Raw genomic sequence first — 5,906 nt, 5'->3', positions numbered from 1 at the left:
AGTGTGGAGGACCTGCAGTGTGAGGGACATGCAGTGTGAGGGACCTGCAGTGTGGAGGACCTGCAGTGTGGGGGACATGCAGTGTGGAGGACCTGCAGTGTGGGGGACCAGCAGTGTGGAAGACCTGCAGTGTGGAAGACCTGCAGTGTGAGGGACCTGCAGTGTGGAGGACCTGCAGTGTGGAGGACCTGCAGTGTGAGGGACCTGCAGTGTGGAAGACCTGCAGTGTGAGGGACCTGCTGTTTGGGGGACCTGCAGTGTGGAGGACCTGCTGTGTGAGGGACCTGCAGTGTGGAGGACCTGCTGTGTGAGGGACCTGCAGTGTGGAGGACCTGCAGTGTGGAGGACCTGCTGTGTGAGGGACCTGCAGTGTGGAGGACCTGCAGTGTGGAAGACCTGCAGTGTGAGGGACCTGCAATGTGGAGGACCTGCAGTGTGGGGGACCTGCAGTGTGGAAGACCTGCAGTGTGGGGGACCAGCAATGTGAAGGACCTGCAGTGTGAGGGACCTGCAGTGTGAAGGACCTGCAGTGTGGAGGACCTGCAGTGTGAAGGACCTGTAGTGTGGAGGACCTGCAGTGTGAGGGACCTGCAGTGTGGAAGACCTGCAGTGTGAGGGACCTGCAGTGTGGAGGACCTGCAGTGTGGGGGACCTGCAGTGTGGAAGACCTGCAGTGTGGAAGACCTGCAGTGTGAGGGACCTGCAGTGTGAGGGACCTGCAGTGTGGACGACCTGCAGTGTGAAGGACCTGCAGTGTGAAGGACCTGCAGTGTAAGGGACTTGCAGTATGAGGGACCTGCAGTGTGGAGGACCCGCAGAAGTGTGGAGGACCTGCAGTGTGAGGGACCTGCAGTGTGGAGGACCTGCAGTGTGAGGGACCTGCAGTGTGGAGGACCTGCAGTGTGGAGGACCTGCAGTGTGAAGGACCTGCAGTGTGGAGGACCTGCAGTGTGAGGGACCTGCAGTGTGGAGGACCTGCAATGTGAGGGACCTGCAGTGTGGAGGACCTGCAGTGTGAGGGACCTGCAGTGTGGAGGACCTGCAGTGTGAAGGACCTGCAGTGTGGAAGACCTGCAGTGTGAGGGACCTGCAGTGTGAGGGACCTGCAGTGTGGACGACCTGCAGTGTGGAGGACCTGCATTGTGAAGGACCTGCAGTGTGGAGGACCTGCAGTGTGAGGGACCTGCAGTGTGAGGGACCTGCAGTGTGGAGGACCTGCAGTGTGGGGGACCTGCAGTGTGGATGACCTGCAGTGTGAGGGACCTGCAGTGTGGAGGACCTGCAGTGTGAGGGACCTGCAGTGTGGAGGACCTGCAGTGTGAGGGACCTGCAGTTTGGAGGACCTGCAGTGTGAAGGACCTGCATTGAGGAGGATCTACAGTGTGAGGGACCTGCAGTGTGAGGGACCTGCAGTGTGGAAGACCTGCAGTGTGAGGGACCTGTAGTGTGGAGGACCTGCAGTGTGGGGGACATGCAGTGTGGAGGACCTGCAGTGTGGAAGCCCCTCAGTTTGAGGGACCTGCTGTTTGGGGGACCTGCAGTGTGAGGGACCTGCAGTGTGGAGGACCTGCAGTGTGGAAGACCTGCAGTGTGAGGGACCTGCAGTGTGGAGGACCTGCAGTTTGAAGGACCTGTAGTGTGGAGGACCTGCAGTGTGGAAGACCTGCAGTGTGAGGGACCTGCAGTGTGGAGGACCTGCAGTTTGAAGGACCTGTAGTGTGGAAGAACTGCAGTGTGAGGGACCTGCAGTGTGGGGGACCAGCAGTGTGGAAGACCTGCAGTGTTGAAGACCTGCAGTGTGAGGGACCTGCAGTGTGGAGGACCTGCAGTGTGAGGGACCTGTAGTGTGGAGGACCTGCAGTGTGAGGGACCTGCAGTTTGGAGGACATGCAGTGTGAAGGACCTGCAGTGAGGAGGACCTGCAGTGTGAGGGACCTGCAGTGTGAGGGACCTGCAGTGTGGAGGACCTGCAGTGTGAGGGACCTGCAGTTTGGAGGACCATCAGTGTGAAAGACCTGCAGTGTGGAGGACCTGCAGTGTGAGGGACCTGCAGTGTGGAGGACCTGCAGTGTGGAGGACCTGCAGTGTGAAGGACCTGCAGTGTGGAGGACCTGCAGTGTGAGGGACCTGCAGTGTGGAGGACCTGCTGTGTGAGGGACCTGCAGTGTGGAGGACCTGCTGTGTGAGGGACCTGCAGTGTGGAGGACCTGCAGTGTGGAGGACCTGCAGTGTGAAGGACCTGCAGTTTGGAGGACCTGCAGTGTGAAGGACCTGCAGTGTGGAGGACCTGCAGTGTGGAGGACCTGCAGTGTGAAGGACCTGTAGTGTGGAGGACCTGCAGTGTGAGGGACCTGCAGTGTGGAAGACCTGCAGTGTGAGGGACCTGCAGTGTGGAAGACCTGCAGTGTGAGGGACCTGCAGTGTGGAGGACCTGCAGTGTGGGGGACCTGCAGTGTGGAAGACCTGCAGTGTGGGGGACCAGCAGTGTGAGGGACCTGCAGTGTGAAGGACCTGCAGTGTGGAGGACCTTCAGTGTGGGGGACCTGCAGTGTGGAGGACCTGCAGTGTAAGGGACCTGCAGTATGAGGGACCTGCAGTGTGGAGGACCCGCAGAAGTGTGGAGGACCTGCAATGTGAGGGACCTGCAGTGTGGAGGACCTGCAGTGTGAGGGACCTGCAGTGTGGAGGACCTGCAGTGTGAGGGACCTGCAGTTTAGAGGACATGCAGTGTGAAGGACCTGCAGTGTGGAGGACCTGCAGTTTGAGGGACCTGCAGTGTGGAGAACCTGCATTGTGAAGGACCTGCAGTGTGGAGGACCTGCAGTGTGAGGGACCTGCAGTGTGAGGGACCTGTGGTGTGGAAGACCTGCAGCGTGGAGGACCTGCAGTGTGGGGGACCTGCAGTGTGGAGGACCTGCAGTGTGGAAGACCTGCAGTGTGGAAGACCTGCAGTGTGAGGGACCTGCAGTTTGGAGGACCTGCAGTGTGAGGGACCTGCAGTGTGGGGGACCAGCAGTGTGGAAGACCTGCAGTGTGGAAGACCTGCAGTGTGAGGGACCTGCAGTTTGGAGGACCTGCAGTGTGAGGGACCTGCAGTGTGGAGGACCTGCAGTGTGAGGGACCTGCAGTTTGGAGGACCTGCAGTGTGGAGGACCTGCAGTGTGAGGGACCTGCAGTGTGGAGGACCTGCAGTGTGAGGGACCTGTAGTGTGGAGGACCTGCAGTGTGAGGGACCTGCAGTTTGGAGGAACTGCAATGTGAAGGACCTGCAGTGAGGAGGACCTGCAGTGTGAGGGACCTGCAGTGTGAGGGACCTGCAGTGTGTGGGACCTGCAGTGTGGAGGACCTGCAGTGTGAAGGACCTGCAGTGTGGAGGACCTGCAGTGTGAGGGACCTGCAGTGTGAGGGACCTGCAGTGTGGAGGACCTGCAGTGTGAAGGACCTGCAGTGTGGAGGACCTGCAGTGTGAGGGACATGCAGTGTGAGGGACCTGCAGTGTGGAGGACCTGCAGTGTGGGGGACATGCAGTGTGGAGGACCTGCAGTGTGGGGGACCAGCAGTGTGGAAGACCTGCAGTGTGGAAGACCTGCAGTGTGAGGGACCTGCAGTGTGGAGGACCTGCAGTGTGGAGGACCTGCAGTGTGAGGGACCTGCAGTGTGGAAGACCTGCAGTGTGAGGGACCTGCTGTTTGGGGGACCTGCAGTGTGGAGGACCTGCTGTGTGAGGGACCTGCAGTGTGGAGGACCTGCTGTGTGAGGGACCTGCAGTGTGGAGGACCTGCAGTGTGGAGGACCTGCAGTGTGAAGGACCTGCAGTGTGGAGGACCTGCAGTGTGAAGGACCTGTAGTGTGGAGGACCTGCAGTGTGAGGGACCTGCAGTGTGGAAGACCTGCAGTGTGAGGGACCTGCAATGTGGAGGACCTGCAGTGTGGGGGACCTGCAGTGTGGAAGACCTGCAGTGTGGGGGACCAGCAATGTGAAGGACCTGCAGTGTGAGGGACCTGCAGTGTGAAGGACCTGCAGTGTGGAGGACCTGCAGTGTGAAGGACCTGTAGTGTGGAGGACCTGCAGTGTGAGGGACCTGCAGTGTGGAAGACCTGCAGTGTGAGGGACCTGCAGTGTGGAGGACCTGCAGTGTGGGCGACCTGCAGTGTGGAAGACCAGCAGTGTGAAGGACCTGCAGTGTAAGGGACTTGCAGTATGAGGGACCTGCAGTGTGGAGGACCCGCAGAAGTGTGGAGGACCTGCAATGTAAAAGATCTGCATGGTGGAGGACCTGCAGTGTGAGGGACCTGCAGTGTGGAGGACCTGCAGTGTGGAGGACCTGCAGTGTGAAGGACCTGCAGTGTGGAGGACCTGCAGTGTGGAGGACCTGCAGTGTGGAGGACCTGCAGTGTGAGGGACCTGCAGTGTGGAGGACCTGCAGTGTGGAGGACCTGCAGTGTGAAGGACCTGCAGTGTGGAGGACCTGCAGTGTGAGGGACCTGCAGTGTGGAGGACCTGCAATGTGAGGGACCTGCAGTGTGGAGGACCTGCAGTGTGAGGGACCTGCAGTGTGGAGGACCTGCAGTGTGAAGGACCTGCAGTGTGGAAGACCTGCAGTGTGAGGGACCTGCAGTGTGAGGGACCTGCAGTGTGGACGACCTGCAGTGTGAAGGACCTGCAGTGTGGAGGACCTGCAGTGTGAAGGACCTGCAGTTTGAGGGACCTGCAGTGTGGAGGACCTGCATTGTGAAGGACCTGCAGTGTGGAGGACCTGCAGTGTGAGGGACCTGCAGTGTGAGGGACCTGTGGTGTGGAAGACCTGCAGTGTGGAGGACCTGCAGTGTGGGGGACCTGCAGTGTGGAGGACCTGCAGTGTGAGGGACCTGCAGTGTGGAGGACCTGCAGTGTGAGGGACCTGCAGTGTGGAGGACCTGCAGTGTGAGGGACCTGCAGTTTGGAGGACCTGCAGTGTGAAGGACCTGCATTGAGGAGGACCTACAGTGTGAGGGACCTGCAGTGTGAGGGACCTGCAGTGTGGAAGACCTGCAGTGTGAGGGACCTGTAGTGTGGAGGACCTGCAGTGTGGGGGACTTGCAGTGTGGAGGACCTGCAGTGTGGAAGCCCCTCAGTTTGAGGGACCTGCTGTTTGGGGGACCTGCAGTGTGAGGGACCTGCAGTGTGGAGGACCTGCAGTGTGGAAGACCTGCAGTGTGAGGGACCTGCAGTGTGGAGGACCTGCAGTTTGAAGGACCTGTAGTGTGGAGGACCTGCAGTGTGAGGGACCTGCAGTGTGGAGGACCTGCAGTGTGGAAGACCTGCAGTGTGAGGGACCTGCAGTGTGGAGGACCTGCAGTTTGAAGGACCTGTAGTGTGGAGGACCTGCAGTGTGGAAGACCTGCAGTGTGAGGGACATGCAGTGTGAGGGACCTGCAGTTTGGAGGACCTGTATTGTGAGGGACCTGCAGTGTGAGGGACCTGCAGTGTGGAGGACCTGCAGTTTGAAGGACCTGTAGTGTGGAAGACCTGCAGTGTGAGGGACCTGCAGTGTGGAGGACCTGCAGTGTGAGGGACCTGTAGTGTGGAGGACCTGCAGTGTGAGGGACCTGCAGTTTGGAGGACATGCAGTGTGAAGGACCTGCAGTGAGGAGGACCTGCAGTGTGAGGGACCTGCAGTGTGAGGGACCTGCAGTGTGGGGGACCAGCAGTGTGGAAGACCTGCAGTGTTGAAGACCTGCAGTGTGAGGGACCTGCAGTGTGGAGGACCTGCAGTGTGAGGGACCTGTAGTGTGGAGGACCTGCAGTGTGAGGGACCTGCAGTTTGGAGGACATGCAGTGTGAAGGACCTGCAGTGAGGAGGACCTGCAGTTTGAGGGACCTGCAGTGTGAGGGACCTGCAGTGTGGAGGACCTGCAGTGTGAGG

The sequence above is a fragment of the Eucyclogobius newberryi genome, unplaced genomic scaffold (genome assembly GCF_026437365.1).
Source record: "Eucyclogobius newberryi isolate DKJ021-1_F unplaced genomic scaffold, fEucNew1.0.hap1 SCAF_108, whole genome shotgun sequence".
NCBI classification, from domain to species: Eukaryota; Metazoa; Chordata; class Actinopteri; order Gobiiformes; family Gobiidae; genus Eucyclogobius; species Eucyclogobius newberryi.
The sequence above is the reverse complement of the archived record's forward strand: the minus strand, read 5'-3'. Positions refer to the sequence as shown.